The sequence below is a fragment of the Bos indicus x Bos taurus genome, chromosome 2, assembly GCF_003369695.1.
Source record: "Bos indicus x Bos taurus breed Angus x Brahman F1 hybrid chromosome 2, Bos_hybrid_MaternalHap_v2.0, whole genome shotgun sequence".
Classification (NCBI taxonomy): Eukaryota; Metazoa; Chordata; class Mammalia; order Artiodactyla; family Bovidae; genus Bos; species Bos indicus x Bos taurus.
In genome coordinates, this window is record NC_040077.1 from 134,776,521 (window position 1) to 134,793,894 (window position 17,374).

General features: G+C 60.9%; 1 protein-coding gene across 9 annotated transcripts in view; it reads right to left on the minus strand.

The window, feature by feature from the left end:
- ARHGEF10L (Rho guanine nucleotide exchange factor 10 like) overlaps positions 1–17,374 on the minus strand; it is a 159,987-nt gene that overhangs the window by 116,206 nt on the left and 26,407 nt on the right. The window contains exon 1 of one of the 9 annotated variants that reach the window (XM_027522160.1): positions 7,967–8,291. The exons of the other annotated variants lie outside the window; for them this stretch is intronic. The gene's annotated coding sequence lies outside the window, so the exon portion shown is untranslated. Of the gene's footprint in view, positions 1–7,966; positions 8,292–17,374 lie in introns of those variants that run through there. 9 annotated transcript variants of the gene reach the window in all.

A 17,374-nucleotide genomic window follows, 5' to 3' on the forward strand; every position in this document is an offset into this window, starting at 1 on the left:
ACCTATTCGCTTTCAGATTCTTTCCATTATAGCTTTTTACACAGTATCGAACGGTTCCCTGTGCTATACAGATTGTTTATGTATTTAATACACGTGCGTGCACGCTAAGTCAACTCAGTCGGGTCCAACTCCTGGCGATCCCATGGACGGTAGCCCACCAGGCTCCTCTGTCCATGGGATTCTCCAGGCAAGAGTACTGGAGTGGGTAGCCATTTCCTCCACCAGGGGACCTTCCCGACCCAGGGATTGAACCGGCGTCTCCTGCATCGTCTTCTGGGTGCAGGCGGACTCTGCCCCTGAGCCACGGGGAAGCCCGTTTTATGCGCAGCACCGCGTCAATCTCAAACTCCTGATCTTTCCGTCCACCCCGCTTTCCCCTTTGATAATCGTAAGTTTGCTATCTACGTCTGTTTTGTAAAAAATTCATTTGTGTCAGTTTTTTAAGATTTCACATATGAGTGACATTACATAACTGTCTTTCCCTGTCTGGTTGACTTCACTCAGCAGCTCCTCCTTTTTGGCCACGTGCAGTATGTGGGGGTCTATCAGGAGCCCCCCAGCCAGGGATCGAACCCGCAAGCCCCGCAGGGGGACAGCAGACAGCCGCTGCATCACCCGGGGAGCCCTCGCAACCGCTGCTTCTGCTGGAGAAGCTCCAAGGTCATTTCAGAAAAGCACAGTACATAGACATGAGTCTCGCGTTAATGCCTGCAGAGTGCTGGGGGCGGGCGTCTGGCATGATTGACATAATCCCCGAGTGGACGCTGAGGTTGTTTCCAGGCTTTGGTGCTATAATCGGTTCTCCACACACCTGGCCTCGAGCCATGGATGCGTGAACCTGTGGGGCACCCTCCTAGGCGGGATGGGCTGGGTCAGAACCGCACTTTTCACTCTATGAACCTGTGGGGCACCCTCCTAGGCGGGATGGGCTGGGTCAGAACCGCACTTTTCACCCTGTGAACCTGTGGGGCACCCTCCTAGGCGGGATGGGCTGGGTCAGAACCGCACTTTTCACTCTATGAACCTGTGGGGCACCCTCCTAGGCGGGATGGGCAGGGTCAGAGAACCGCACTTTTCACTCTATGAACCTGTGGGGCACCCTCCTAGGCGGGATGGGCAGGGTCAGAGAACCGCACTTTTCACTCTGATTAAAAGCCAGTTGATCTCCACAAAGTGCGTGACCGCGTCGTTCAGTCCCACGCTGAAAACTCTCAGCAAAGGGTTGGGGAAGATTTAAGAGACGTGGGCTCAATCCCTGGGTTGGGAAGATGCCCTGGAGGAGGAAATGGCACTCCAGTACTCTTGCCTAGGAAAGTCCACGGGCAGAGGAGCCTGGTGGGCTACCATCTATAAGGTCGCAAACGTCAGACAATGAAGCGACCCCGCACACAGCCCAAGGCGCGATGATTAACTCGAGCAGCCAGACAGACATCTGTTTTCCCTTCTCTCTTCCCCAGGCAAGGACACACGCCAGCAAGCCCCCGGCACACCCAGAGCCTGTGGCGATCGTTCTGCACATGTGTGCCAGGGCTCAGGGTGAGTGAGTGAGGAGGGCAGGCTCAGAGCAGCCAGGGGCCCTGCGAGAGACCCTCCTGGCACAGCAGCCAGCCGAGAGTTCAAGGCTAGCTACCCAATACCGCCTAGGCCCCGCTGCTCAGGGGCTATCATACTCGGATGAGCTATTTAACACCACCTCTGGGCCTCAGTTTATTCATCTGCAAAATGGGGATTAAAAAGGACCAACTTCATGGGGTCCTCAAGAAAATTAAGAGTAAATACAGGTAACACTCTTGGAAGGGTCCTTCGGACCCACCGTTCTTCGGCTGTCATCAGCATCCAGGGCACAGGCTGTGACGACCAAGCTCTGCCTTGGGACCCAGGCTGGAAGTGTCTTCCCCACTGGCTGGTGAGCTGAGCCTCAGTGTCCTCGCCTATAAAGTTGGGGTCCTGGTACCTGGCCCACAGGGCTCCCAGCAGCACCCAAGCTCAGCCTCAGAGCCCTGGCAGGCTCGGTTGATGCCAAGATGCCCGTTTTTGATGTCACCACCAAAACGGGGCCAGTGGCTGGGACCGGGGGTCTGGATTCCGTGCCCCAGGAGTGCAAGAGACCCTGGGGAAGGCTCAGGGGGGAACCCGAGGGCTTCAAGCTGCGGGGACCTGGGCGAAGTCAGATCCATCTGCAGGAGGGGTTCCGCCTCAGCCGCACGGTGGGACCCCAGGCCTCCCCTTGGCCTCCCAGAGCTTCGGGCCACATCTCCGTAAAGTGGGCAGGACGGCCCCCGCCCGGAGGACGCCACAGGCTGGCAGGGCCAGGAGCGGGGCGTAGGTGTGAACGTGTGGAAGAAGCAGGCGGGTTGCTTGGCTACTTCCTTGATTAGTTTTTTAAACGTCTCTCCTGAGCTGCGTGTGGCCTGGAAGCTTCAGGCTGGAAGGCTGAGCCAGGAGAAATGTGCTGTGATGCCCCTAAAACGAGCCTCTCTCTGAAAAGCGACCCAGAACCTCCTGCCGGGCCGGTCTCTGGCAGAAGAGGCGGCCTGGCTGGGGAGGGAAGTCGACTGAAAACCAAGAGCGGCTTGGATCGCCCACATCCAGGGACTCCCAGTGGGCTCCTGAAGCGCAGGGAGGGAGAGGACAGAAGGAAACGCACGAAGGGGATGAACAGTGCTCGCTAGGGCGGCAGGGTTCCACAGGTTTTCTTCCCACTGTCTTTCCATTTTTCTGAGTTTTCGAGCTCTTCTACAGTGAGCATTACAAGGAGGGAAGATGAAGATAAGCGTTCTCATTTTTTAAAGATTTTTTTTGCTGTGGACCGTTTTTAAAGTCCATTGAATTTGTTACGATATTGCTTCTCTTTCGTGTTTTGGTTTTTTGGCCATGAACATCTCGGCTCTGAGCTCCCTGACCTGGGATCAGGCCCCCAGCCACCACTGTGGATTCAAAGTCCTAACCACTGGGCTGCCAGGGACGCCCCAAGCATTCTCATTTTCAAAACGGCTAAATAACATCACAGGTCGGAGCAGACAGTAGCTTCAAGGCGGCGCGGAAAGGGTGGAACCCGTTGGTCGATCAGAGTTCACACCCCAGCTCCGCCACTTGCCACCGTTACAATCTAGCCTCTCCCCCGCCCACCCCACGGAAACCCTGTGCTCCTGAGCCCGGGGCTGCGGTGCGGGCGGGTGTAGCTCCCGGCGCCCCGGCCACTGTCCTCACGGTGCCGTTCACAGCCCTCCGCGTGGGTGGGGGTTAGAGGAGACTTTCTGCTCTTGGGGGTCATCGCTCTCTCAAAACGACCACCAGCACTGGACAGGCAGGCAGGCCCCCTGAACACGGCTCTTCCTGGTGACGCCGCACAGAATGGCCACAAGCAGGCTGTGCTTCTTTAATATTTATTTTTGTTTGTTAATATTTTATTTGGCTGCACCAGGTCTCTGTTGCAGCACCAGGATCTTTAGTTTCGGCATGTGGGATCCAGCTCCCTGACCAGGGATCGAACCTGGGCCCCCTGCATTGGGAACTCGGAGTCTTAGCCCCTGGACTGCCAGAGAAGCCCCCAGGCAGCGCTTCTCAAGTTCATTCAGGCGGAGAGAGAAGCAAAGGACCAGCCCAGCTCTGGGTGTGCCCACCAAGCAGGTCAAGTTCAGCGACCGGAACCCCGAGAGCAGCCGGATTCACACTTGCCTCCACCCTCAGCGGCCCTGCTCGCCACAGCAGGTGTCTTCCAGGCTCTAATTTAAGCAAAGCCTTGTCAGTCTGTCCTTCCTCTAGAGTTCAAGGTCACAGGAAGTCATCCTCCGGGCTGCCTGCACCAGGCCCTCCTCACTAGCTCTTGAAACTGGCCATGCGTGCTAAGTCGCTCAGTCGTGTCCAACTCTGCGACCCCATGGACTGTAGCCCGCCAGGCTCCTCTGTCCTTGGGCTTCTCCAGGCCAGAATACTGGAGGGATTGCCAGGCTCTCCTCCGGGGCTCTTCCCAAGCGAGGGATCGAGCCCGGGTCTCTAACGCCTCTGCGCTGGCAGGCGGGCTCTGTATTACTGCACCCACTCCCACCTCCCACGCCACTGACTGGCCCCAACCACTCGCCCAAATGAGGCCGAGAGGAGCACACAGGCAAGCCTCTCTGATCGTCACAAATCAGGCCAGGAGGGTGAGGACCGGGAAGGCTGGACGCTGGAGGGAGAGTGCAGCTGGGGAGGGGAGGGTGGGCTGCAGACTCACCAGAGGAAGGGGAGACGCCAGCCCGTCCCACACAGCCAAACAAGGGCCAGGCTCTGGCCCGGCCTCGCCCGCAACTCTGGCCTCAGAGGCACCGTGTCCAGCGCCTGGAAGCCAGGAAGAAAGTGCTGGACTGGAGGTGAGACGGGGTTGGGGGCGGGGGGTCCTGCTGCGGGCACACCCTCCGGGGGCCACGCTCGCTTTCAGCCCTTGTCAGCTGTGAGCCCGGCCCACCCCGCCAGCTCTGCCATCACAGCGGCTGTCCCGAAATACACACCCTCAGGCTCTTCCTTGTCACCTCAAAATGAAACCCAACCCCTCCCCCGCTCCCCCCTGCCCCCCGCCAACTCCCCGCCACTCTCTCTCATCTCAGCAGCTCCCGGGCCTGGCCTGAGAGCTCCAGCTTCAGGCCCATCCCTGAGCCCACTTGTTCTGTGTCTCTGGGTCTTTGCTTGGTCTGTTTATTCCCTCCAGTGAGACCTCTCAGAGCCAATAAGCAAAATCCTACTCAACCTTTAAAACCCAGACCCTGCTCCTCTGCGAGGCCTCCCCAGACTCATCTTATGCAGTGTTTCCCAAGCTTGGTTTAAAAAAATACCTGTGCGTGTTGGCGGGGGAGAGGGTACCTCCCTGGACATCCACTGGTTGAGTCCGCCTGCCAAGGCAGGAGACGTGAGTTTGATCCCTGGTCCAGGAAAATTCCACATACCTCGAGGCAACTAAGCCCCTGCACCACAAGCCCTGAGCTCACTCAACTAAGCCAAACCCGGCCACAGCTTCTGAGCCCACACACCCCAGAGCCCGTGCGCCAAAGAGAAGCCACAGCAAGGAGACGCCTGGGGGCCGCAGTGACAAGCCCAGCCCACCATGACCAGAGAAGGCCCGCACACGGCAACAGAGGCCAACACGGCCAAAGTAATGTTTTACAGAAAACTAAAAAGACCGGTTGCGGGGGGCACTTCCCTAGGGGTCCGGCGGTTAAGACTCCACGCTTCAAAGGCAGGGGCCGAGGGTCAGAGAACCAGGCCCCCACGTGCTGCGTGGTGTGGCCAGAAAGCCCCCAGCCCTGCGCTCCAGCTCGCAATCCTGAACTGGGAGCTCACGTGTGCCGCCAGAGAAAGGCTGCTTTCAAGGAGCACAGGTGACCCCGGGACGCCTGCCGGCCCCGTCGGAACTGTCTCCCTGCCTAGGCTGGCCGCTTCCTTTCCTCTCAGGGGCTGCAGCGGGACCGGCAAACCACCCACCGTGGAGACGCACTCACTGAACAGAGCCGAGGGCCTGCATCTGCCCAGGGCACCTCACCGAGGAGCCCAGGGGCTGGGGTGCCCCTGCCCCGGGAGGGGGCCATGGCCCGGCTGACAACCTCCGCTGCCCCGGGGGTCCTCTGCCCAGAAGGACCAGGGCCGGGAGGACAGTGCACGCAGCACCCCCGGCTGCAGACCGTGCAGGGCGCTGGCTCGCGGGGCTCTGGAGAGACGGGGGCTTAGCTGAGAAAACACAGGCGGGGCGACAGCGAGAAGGACACGTCCAGGGCTCAGAGCCCCGGACAGAGCGCGATGAGACGCATGGACCGTGCTCCACTGGGGCCGCAGAGACCAGCTCCAGACACTGAACCTGCGGCTCACCCTCCCGGCTAGACCCAGGCAGGCACTCACCCTCTGCTTCTCGTCGCCCGTCAGACGCCGGTGCAGGAGGAAAGACGTCTGACGGCACCCGAGGGGCCTTCACAGACTTCAGTGCCCTTCCCGGGGCTCCCACTGCCCCATCCTGCTGATCGCTCCACGGAGGCCAGGCTGCCCGAACACAAGAACGCCCGGCCTGACCTCCGGAACCCTCGCCACCCATGAGATCACACAGCGATCGCCTTGGAAGTGGTCATTGCGGGTGTCTCCTGAGCACTGCCGTGCACCAGACCCCCTGCCCAACTGGGCTCCCACAACCGGCGAGGAAAACGGGGCAGAGAGAGAGACGCTCTAAGCCGAGTCCCTGGGCTGCGGGAGGGGAGGCCCAGGGCAGCTCTCACGGGAGGGCAGCGCAGACCGGGCATCACGGAGATGGGCTGTGGCTGAGGGCAGGGGTGACGGGCAGGAGCCTGGAGTGCTGGAGGCACAGCAGCTCCAGCTCTGCTCCCTGCCCGCCGGGCGCCAGGCCGCTCAATGGGCTTCCTGCCGCGGGCAGGGGTGCGGCTGGCCAGTGGCTGAGCCTCGGACAATGGAGGCCCTGTCCCGGCCCCGGATGAGCGTCCCCTCTCCCTGCACTGACCTCCTGGGCGTGCTCCGGGTCCAGGATCCCCAGGCAGGACCGGTGGGGGGCAGTCACCCAAAGGGGGCCACCGGGCAGAGGATCCCACTGGGCCCCTGGCGGCAGGGACTCGTGGGGGCTGTTGCTAGGAAACCAGAGCCAGCACAGCCCCCAGAACAGCCCCTCCCCTTCTTTCTCCCCTTCTTTCTCCCCCTCCTCCTCCTCCAGGTGCCCCCCCACTCCTGCCTCCAGCACATTAACCCCTTTGTCTCCAGCAAGCCAGTTCAGGCAGGAGGCCCCAGGCTACAGGGCCAGGTGAAAAACTGCTGATCGGAGCATTCTGCATCCTTGGTCACATCCTGGGCGGCCCACGCGATGGGGCCCTGCACACACACTTGGAAGCATGGACTCTGCACCACCCTTTCACCTTTCTGCTCCTCAGTTTCTCCATCCAAAGCCCACCTCTCGGGCAATTTAGTACCAGTGTAACTCTAGAATACTCATACCATCAGCAGAGCATTTCCAGGCTGGAAAAAGTGAAAAGTCAAAGTCGCTCAGTCGTGTCTGACTCTTTGAGACCCCATGGACTACACAGTACATGGGATTCTCCAGGCCAGAATACCGCAGTGGGTAGCCTTTCTCCTCTCCAGGGGATCTTTCAGACCCAGGGATCAAACCCAGGTCCCCCTCATTGTGGACGGATTCTTTACCAGCTGAGCCACCAGGACAGCCCAAAAGGTCTTTTTCACGGATTCACGGATGGGAAGCTGGGGTTCACGCTGGGGAAGCAACTTCCCAAAGTCACCCAGGAAACACGAGGTGGGACCAGGAGGTGGAGGGGCTTGACTCCAGGCCTCCCGTCTGAGTCTGTCGGACTCCAATCTGACGGGACGTGGCAAAGGATGGACGGTCCAAGCTGCAGAAAGGGCCAAGGACCTCCAGATACCGGGCCTCGTGGAGCCTCAGCCACTGGACCACCAGGAACATCCCGTTTCTGTGGGAAGACCACCTCTACCATTTCTGTTTTAAAGACCACTTCTACGGTCACACTGCCAGCCTGACCTCCCCAGGAGCTCCAGACTTCTGCCCAGAAGTGCGCCTGCTCAGCAGGTGCGTTCCAGGGTCCACACCTGCCCTCCCTGCTCCCAAGCATCCCACCTCAGGTGGGGGCAGTCCCAGCATGCCAGAGGCACAGACTGAAGCCCTCGGACCCAGCCCTGGCTCCTCTGCCCCTCACACCTGCGTGCCTCCCATCCGCCAACCTCGGTGGCTCCCACTCCACCACCCCCTCCGAAGCGCCATCTCCTCGAGGGCCATCAGCCCCTGACGGGCCTCCTGCTCCCCCTTCACCCCTCGCCCGACATACTCTGTTCTCAACCAGCAGTCGAGTCACTCCTCTGAGCAAACCCTCAGATGCCTACTTCATTCACAGTGGAAACCGGGCTCCTCACCTTGGCCTACAAGACCCCACCCGAAGAGCCCCTCCCCGTCCTCCCTGACTTAAAAGCCTACCTCTCTCCACAGCTTTTCCACCAGAGGCACCAGGACCACGTGCAGGCCCCCACACGCCCCACCTCGGGGCCTCCGCACTGGCGGCTTTGCTTGCTTGTTCTCGGCTGTGCCGGGTCTCCGCTGCTGCCCGGATCTCCTCTTCCCTGCGGTGTGCGGGCTGCTCGCTGGGGTGGCTTCCCTTATGCAGCACGTGCTCTAGGGTGTACAGGCTCAGCAGCTGTAGTCCTAGGCTCCAGAGCATAGGCTCAACACCGTGGAGCCCAGGCTTCCTTGCTCTGTGGCACGTGGGATCTTCCCGGTCCAGAGGGCAAACCCGTGTCTCCTGCATTAGCAGATGGATCCCCAACCACTGGACCACCAGAGAAGCCCTGCACCAGCTGGTTGCTCTGCCTAAAACACTCGTGCCCAGTTACACTCAAGGGCAATGCCTGCACCGCGTCAGGGCTCTGCTTCAAGGCCACTCTCAGAGGCCCCTCCAAGCACCCGCTTCTCAAACAGCACATGCGTGACCACGGCACACCGTGTCCTCGGCCTCTGCTTTCCCCGTCTTCGTGGTATTTAACCCTCCAGGCATCTATACATCCAGCTGCTTACACTGGACCAGAATGTGGACATGATCGCTTACTTCCACCGCTCCATCCACGGCCCTGGAGCAGCGCCTGGCACACAGCAGACCTCGACACACACTTGCTCATGAGTGAAGGAAGGCCAGTCCATGCCAGCCCCGAGGCCTGTCCCACCTCCACCTTCAGGGGCGGGGAAGAGGCGGCCAAGGCCCGGGGCCCCCACACCAGGCCCGCCCGAACCCAGCCTCAGCCAGGACGGCCCCTCCCCAGAGAACTGCACAGACAACTCAGGGCCAAGCCGTGCAGGAGGCGGCTCCCCAAAACCCATCTGGGAAGAGGCCCGGGGCCTGTGTCAGGCAGTGATCAGAAGAGGGGTGGGGTGGGCGGGACTACTGCTACAAACTTGCTCCCCAAAGACCAGGTTCTTGCTCCGGTGAGTCCGGAGCATGGGGATGGGAGAGGGGACAGGACCCTGAGGCAGCCGTGGCTGCAGCCCTTTGCCACTCTGGCAGGCAGGTGAAGGACCCTGGCACATGCCTGGCTCTCCCGCGAAGGGTCACACAGCCCCCACGGGCAGTCTGCCCGCGTGGAGGGAGCCTCCCGGTCGCAGCCCACAGGGGTCCACTCTGGCTCCAGCCTCTTCTTCTGGCCCAAGCCTTGCCTCCCTCAGTGAAGAGGCTGTCACTTTGTCCCAGAGAGAGCTCTGGGCAGGAAGAAATAACCCGTGCAGAACTCGGAGCTAAAAAATAACTCAGCCCACCCCAGCAAGGCGAGGCAAGCTGTCTGGGCAGCATCTGGGGTCTCCTAAAATGCCCTGTGCGGAGCTCCAGGGAACCCAGAGGCCTCAGCCCCAAGGTGCAGCACTGAGAGTCAAGCCGCCCCTTTAATATGTTCCACAGCCTCCCCCAGGGAAGACGTGGGTGTGTTCCCAGAGCTCCCTGTCCTCCGCAACTGCCAGGGAGGCACAGAAAAGCCCGTCTTCCAACCAAGCCCCAAAAGCAGGGGGCACCCACGAGGGACGGGATCAGCCCATTTTACAGAGGAAGAAACTGAGGCCCAGGGACGTAAAGAGATCCATCCACAGCCAAGAAGGCCATCAGAGGCCGATCCGTGACGAAGCCCCGGGTGGAGACGTCCGGCCACGTCTGTCCCCTGTAGCGCCTGCCTCTTCCTCAACAGACCGAGGGATCCATCACCGCACACCCCTGCAGTGAACGTCTCGCCTCCCAGAGGTGCTGCCTGGGGCTCGGGGCAGAGAGCAGAGGAGGCTGGGCTGGAGGAGCTCGGCGGGAAAGGAGGTGGTTTCAACCATGAAACGGATTGGCCCTGAAGCCTGCTGTCCTGGGAGGGAGTCAAAGCCCGGACTCTGACCCCGGGGCAGGGGGCGGGGGGGACCGTTCCAAACACCAGGCCGGTGCTCAGCAGACCGTGACTGGACTCCTAGTGGGTGGGGCAGCTCAGACGCTGCCCGCCGCCCGTCCTGCAGAGGACGCCTGTGCCCCTCCTCACAGCCCTTGGTGCAGAACCCGCACGGGCGCCACGAGCTCCAAGCCCCGCCCGCTGCCTGGTGGGAGCGAGGTGCCCCTTGCACCCAGGGCTCCCCACCCTGAGGCTGCCTCCGGCCCTGCAGGGTGTCCCCTGGGAGCCCCTTTTTGCTGCCATCAGGCCTCAAGCGTGGCTTTTACTTGTTTATTTCTGGTTGCTCCGGGTCTCCGCTGCTTGCACAGATCTTCTCTAGTCGCGCAGAGCAGGGCTGCTCTTCAGCGCAGCGCAGGCCTCTCCCCCCAGGGGCTCCTCGTTGCAGAGGGCAGGCTCCAGGGCAAGGGCTTAGCAGTTGCTGCTTGCGGGCTCCAGGGCTCAGGCTCAGCAGTTAACAGCACCAAGAGCGGGCCTCACTCACCAAACAGTGCTGGCGCACCGGCTCAGTCGCTCCGCAGCAGGAGGGACCTTCCCAGACCAGGGATCGAAACTGCGTCCCCCACACTGGCAGATGGAGTCTGATCCACTGAGCCACCCGGGAAGTCCCAGGTAGGAGTGACCGGCCCTTCACCTCCTCACTATGACACAAAGACGTTATTTCACCATTCTATCCCTGGTTCCCTCTTCCACAGTGAAAGTGAAGTTGCTCAGGCGTGTGTGACTCTTTGCGACCCCGACTGTAGCCTACCAGGCTCCTCTGTCCATGGGATTTTCCAGGCAATAGTACTGGAATGGATTGCCATTTCCTTAAGATCCCCACTGCAAAGGGCTTTTATGAGGATTAAATAAGATATCCCTGATGGCTCAGACAGTAAAGAATCCGGCTACAATGCAGGGGACCCAGGTTCAATCCCTGGGTCAGGAAGATCCCCTGGAGAAGGGCATGGCTACCCACTCCAGTATTCTTGCCTGGAAAATCCCATGGACAGAGGAGCCGGGCAGGCTACAGTCCATGGGGTTGCAAAGAGTCGGACAGTACTGAGAAACTAACACTTTAACAGTTGCTGCTACTGCTGCTAAGTCACTTCAGTCGTGTCCGACTCTCTGCGACCCCATAGACAGCAGCCCACCAGGCTCCCCCGTCCCTGGGATTCTCCAGGCAAGAACACTGGAGTGGGTTGCCATTTCCTTCTCCAATGCATGAAAGTGAAAAGTGAAAGTGAAGTCGCTCAGTCGTGTCCGACCCTCAGCGACCCCATGGACTGCAGCCTTCCAGGCTCCTCCGTCCATGGGATTTTCCAGGCAAGAGTACTGGAGTGGGATGCCATTGCCTTCTCCGACTTCAACAGTAACTGAGATTATAATTCACATAAAATGCTTTGAGGAGAGCTTGGAACTCAGTAGGTGCTCAACAGACGTTCGTTGAATGAATGAATGAGCACCTCCCTCTAACTGGACAGCAGCCCCGTCTACAAGAAGGGGGTCCCAGGCAGAGCTGAGTGGTCCCCGGGGCCTCCCCATCACTGTCGTCAGGAGCCTTCTTGGGCCAGTGAGAGCCAGATGAGAAGGGGGCAGCCCCTCTCACAGCGTCTAACTGTGCCGTGACCCCACTGAGGGCCAGGGCTGCCCACTGACAGCTCAGGGACCGCTGGACCCGGCCCTGAGGCTAACACTCAGCTCCACAAAGTTTCCACCTGCGTCCTGCCCCTTGCAAAGTCAAGACTCCAGGGGCTTCCCTGGTGCTCCAGTGGTTGAGAAAGGCTCTGCTACCCGTGCAGGGGGGCCCGGGTTGGATCCCCAGTCAGAGAACTAGATTCTGTGCGTTGCAGTGCAGACCCTGCGTGTTTCAGCGAAGACCCTGTGTGCTGAGACTAAGACCAGGAACAGCCAAACAAAAAAAGGTCAAGATTCCAGAAAGGGGGGTCGCAGTCAGGAAGAAGGCCCAAAAGGAGGCAGCGACGCTGAGTTTCCTCAGTTGGGGCGAAACACGGCGACCACCGAAACCCAGTGTATGGAGCCAGGAAGACGGTCCAGCCGCCTGAACGCTGCGGTCGCGGGGCGGGGCAGCCTCGCAGCCTGCTGCCGAGGGGCCCTATGCAAAGCCCCCGCCGGAGACTCGGCCTGCAGAGAGCCACAGACATCAGGCTGCTTTCCTTGCTTGAACCCAAATGCTAAACTCAGGGAGAGCAAGCCCCCTCCAGGCAACAAGCTCACAGTGCCTCCCCCGCCGCGGCTGCCCCTGCCTGTCACTTGACACCGTACCAGGAGCATCCTCGACTGACCTGTGGGAAGAGACGGACCTGGGAAGGCAGGATCCGTGGCTCCAGGATCCAGGGCTCGCTTCCCTGCTTGCAGCCACCAGACCGAACAGGCGCTCCACAAAGCCACACTGGTGTGGGCTGGGGGGTGGGCAGAAGCTCAGACACCTGTGCATTCCCTGCCAAGGCTGAGCCCCTCGCCAGGTTCACCCGAGGTCTGTCCTGTGGCCAGGGTCTCAGTCAGGGGCAGAGACAGCATCTCCTTTCCCAAAAGGATGCAAACCGGGAGGTGAGTGATGAAGGGCCCACCTTCCACATGTGTGCCCCACACGTTAGACCAGCCTCCAGGCCCCACGCCCTCCTCTGGGGAGGGCGGGAAACCAGGCTTTTTTTTGTTTAGCCTAGCTGGGTCTTTGTTGTGATTTATTTGCCCCGAGGCAGGTGGGATCTTAGTTCCCTAACAACCCCTGCACTGGGAGGCAGATTCTTAACTACCGACCACCAGGGAAGTTCCCAGGAAGCCAGCTGTTAGCTCTCTGGATCCATCCAACAATCTCTCTTAATCATTCCACAAAACTTGACTGAGCACTACCGCATGCCAGGTACCACGCAAGGTTCTGGGGATTCGGTTCCTGCCTCGCTGAAGTCCACAACCCCACAGGCAGGCAGATGCTAAACAATCACTAAGTCCATCATATGGGCTTCCCTGACGGCTCAGCAAGCAAAGAATCTGCCTGCAAAGTGGGAGACCCAAGAGACTCAGGTTCAACCCCTGGGCGGAAAAGATCCCCTGGAGGAGGAAAATGGCAACCCACTCCAGTATTCTCGCCTGAAAAATCCCTTGGACACAGGAGCCTGGCGGGATAGAGTCCGCGGGGTCGCAAAGACTGACACATGCACGCAGTGGAGGAGAATGCCAGGGCCCAGCTGAGACTGAGGGCAACAGTCCAACATTCCAGCTCAACTCTCCAAGGGCTGACGCTGGTCCCGTGGACTCCATGTGGTCACTGGACCACCCGCCCTACACCGCAGCTGCTCAGAACAAGGGGATCGGGCCTGGTGATGGCTCCGCCCATTCCGCCACAGGCTCCGCCTCTGGGCCAAAGCTCACAGCTGCTCCAGCTTCCAAGGGCCCTCCCACCTCCCAACGGATGTTTGGATTTTAAGCCAAAGCCAAGGAATACGGGATGTTGTGGGCGCTTTTTTTTCTCCTCTTTTGCTTTTTTTTGGAGGGAGGCAATATTGGAATTCAAATTTTCCATTCCATTTGGCTTACACAATTACAGTTTCACGGATCCAGCTAAGGCAGTGGTTCTCCACAGGGATGACTTTGCCCCCAAGAGACATGTGGCAACATCACGAGGCATTTGCGTTGTCACAGCTGGGGGGGCAGGGGAAGCGAGTGGCATGCAGAGGGCAGAGGCCAGGGATGCTCCGCACAGCCCGGCCCCGCAACAGAAAATCGTCCGGCTCCGGTGTCCACAGGGCCAAGGTGGAAACCCCTGGTCACGGGGTGTCTGGTCAAGTCCTCTGAGGATCAGAGCAGACTGTGGCCTGTTAATTCAGGGTCGCCTTACTGCTCTCAGTCACAGGGACACAGAGACCAAAATCACCGCTACCAGTTTCCATGGCAGATAATACCAGGCTCCAAGTCTCCAAAGGACCTGTGCTGTTTTCGTGGATCTCGGAGCAGAGACTGTGGGCAGAGACCATGGCCTGCTTCTCCGTGTGCCTCCACCACCTGGCATGGCATCCGGAACACAGGAAGTGGGCAGAGGGGCAGGAAGCGGGGAGAGAGGGCAGCCTCTTCAAAGCGAGGACCATGGCTCACCCCTCCCGGGCTCAGCACCCAGCACTGTTTCTGGCATCTCGCAGCCATCGCTGATTTCACAAACAAACCACCAGACGGAGCGCTGTCAGGGCCAGGGGCGAGGCCCCCCTCCCCGCTGACCCCCAGCCTAGCCGAGGCACATGGCTTACTCACCAAGCACCTCAGCGAGCTGGGTGCAGGCGCGGCCCCGCTGGGCTGGCACGGTGGTGAGAAGGACGGACACGGCCCCGAGACCCCGAAGCTCGCGGTCCAGCAGGGATCGGGCACCCACGGTCGAAAGCAGGCGGGGGGCTTCTGCGGGGGAGACCTGGGGGCCTGGGGGACTCCTGGGAGTGGCCCTGAACACAGACGGGGGTCGATGCTCCTTGAAACAGTGAACGAAACCACATACAGTTCACCTCGGCACGCCCTGGAGCAGGGAGCAGGAGGGAGGGAGGGAGGCGGCAGGGGGCTTTCAGTGGGAGTCGGGGCCCCTCCGCGGCCCTGACCCGCCTCTCCCCAGAGACCTGGCCCAGGAGCTCAGCCCTGAAGGCAGTGCTGAGTGGGTGGAGTCCAGGGCCCAGGCACTAGGCCCCGTGCCATCAAGGAGCGGGTTCCAGGGTGAGCACCACAACACTGAACATGCAATCATTCCTGCCAAGGGCCCAGAGTGAGTCCAGGCCCTTCAGTCCTATGATCACGTCAATCTTCATAACAACCTTTCGAGAGAGGAACTGTTATCACTCCCATTCTACAGACTGGGAAACAGAGGCACAGAGAGGAGAAGAAAAGGGCTCAAGGTCACGCAGCCAACACACGGGGGAGCTGGGCTCGGACACCAGGCCACCTGGCTGCAGGGCTGTGCCTGGAACCCCGGGACAGTCACACCTTCGTCCCTCAGCCTCGAGCAGGCACCCTGCACTGGGCTGCCCTGCTGTCTGGGAAGCACTCAGGTGAGCGGTGGGACCGGGAGGACCCCACTCGGGGGCGCTGGTAGGACGGGGCCCCCACGGGCAGCATGTCAAGAGGAGAAGCGGGGGGACCGGTAGACAGGGTGCTCTAGCCAGGGCCCCGGCGAGGGGTCTGGCCACGCCGTCCCCAGCAGAGCCTCAGTAAGCGGGCCCCTCCCAAGGCAGCGGGACGCAAAGACAGTAAGTCCTGCGGGGCATCCTCACAGGAACCACCTGGGGGCTGAAGGCAGGCAGCTTCCCGAGAGACCAGGGATCCACCCTCACCCCTTCAGCCCCCAGCCCAGCACTGGAGCAGGCCCCCAGCAGGCAGCTTCCCGAGAGACCAGGGATCCACCCTCACCCCTTCAGCCCCCAGCCCAGCACTGGAGCAGGCCCCCAGGCAGGGACGGCCGTGACCCAGGCCCCACTGTGCCTCTGGGTACCAGCCAGCGCCCTCCCCTCTGCTGCGGGGAGGGCCACCAGACATCAGGCCGAGCCTGGCTGAAGCCCCTCAGGGCAGGCTCCTCGTCGATGGGATTTTCCAGACCAGAATACTGCAGCGGGTTGCCACTTCCTTCTCCAGGGATCTTCCCGACCCAGGGATCGAACCCAGATCTCCCGCGTTGCAGGCAGACTCTTTACAGTCTGAGCCACAGGGGTGCTCTCCCATTAGAAAGGTCTAACCTGCCCTCATTCGGTCCTGTGGAGTTTTCCAGGACAAGGCTCCTCCCTGCTGCATGGACGCTCATAAGCTGGCCCTCCTTCCACATGTCAATTGCTAGGAGGAGTCCCAGGCCGCCACTGTCCGCCTCTTTAGCTCAGCAAACACTTCTTGGGTGCCCGCTACACGCCAGGGGGTGAACGGCCTGCGATGTGACCTGGGTCGCACGTCCTCCTCGCCAAGGTCAGGGCACACGTGGGAACACGGCAGGTTCAGCTCACCCCCAGGACGCTGACTCACACTGCCCACATGCACGGACAACCAAGGCCGTCCCTCCAGAATTAGGTCCTGCGCTTTCCTGCTCACAGGTGTGAAATCCGAGTGACAGGAACTGACAGGGGAGCCCAGCGACTGCTCTCACTGGCACGGACTCAGACGCACTGGATCGCTGAGCTTCTAGTGAAACCAGGAGCCAGGTGTGGGGCTTCACGTGCGCTTCGGGATGGAGCAGCCCGGTCCCCACGGGACGGGCCCCTCTCTCTCGAGGCTCCCAGAGGACCGCGGCTGAGTCCGCTCGCTGCTCTGCCCGAAAGGCCCAGCGCCACACCTAGCAGCCAACAGGGGTCAATAAATGTGGGTGCAACTGAACCCAGCCCGAAGGCGGGGCTCAGAGAAGCACAGTGACCTGCCCGAGGTCAGGCAGCCGGAGACCAGAGAGCCCGCCGCCCTCCGAACTCCCCCAGGTTTGAGCCCGGGCCGCCCAGCAGCACCCCAGGACACGTTTCCCGGGGCAAAGCCACCGCCCCTCCAGGCCCCGAGAAAGCACAGGCGAGCGCCACGGGAGACCCTATTAAGGAAAAGCAAAGAGAGGAACACCCGAAGCAAGCTGGCGGAGGCAGGGCCAGCCTGTGAGTCACGCACCCCAGAATATGCGGGTCTCAGCTGGCTCCGGGGCAGGCCCGGGGGCCGCGGCCCCAGCAACGGACAGAGCAGCGTCAGGGCCCGTGGGCCTTGGGTGAGAGGTCAGGCTGGCTCTGCCACCAACTCCCACCAGCGCAGGACAAGTCACTTCCTCTCCCACGCTCTGACTGTCTGGTCTGGGAGAAGGGCCAAGGGTTTGGGGCTGCTACTGCCCACGGGGCTGGGGGTGGGGGGCCGAGCCGAAGGCAGCCTCCTGCTCCCTCCTGGACAAAGCTTGACCCACATCCCCCCGTCCTCTTCTGCCCCATCCCCAATGCCTGCAGGACGACCCCACACTCCGGGGCTGCGGGCATCAGGAAGCCCCTCTCAGACCTGCGGGTCACTCTCAGCCTGAGAAGACTACCCGTGAGGGCCTGAGGAGGGCGGGCAGCTGAGCACCGACTTTACACCAGGAGCTTTGGGAACAGTCTCACCACCCCCGACCATGGCCTGATGAGGCACAAAGTACAGTTCCCATCTTTCAGAGGGAGCTGTGGAAGCTAAGCCAGACGAAGGCACCGCCCATGGTCACAAAGGTAGCAGGACCAGCTCCCTAAGCCCCGATCCTATGTCCTCATTCCTGCTGGTGGGTCAGCTCCCGGAGGACAGGGATGGGGGGCCTGGGTGTCCCCCTTGTACAGGGTCCCCAAGGGAAGGCTTAGGTGATTAGCCAGGCAGTCAGTCCCACAGCCATGCCCAGGCCCCAGGAGAGCTCTGTATGTTGCAAAGAAGAAAAGCTTCCTGGGATCCTACCTGCAGAATCACTGCATCCGGGTGTCCTGGG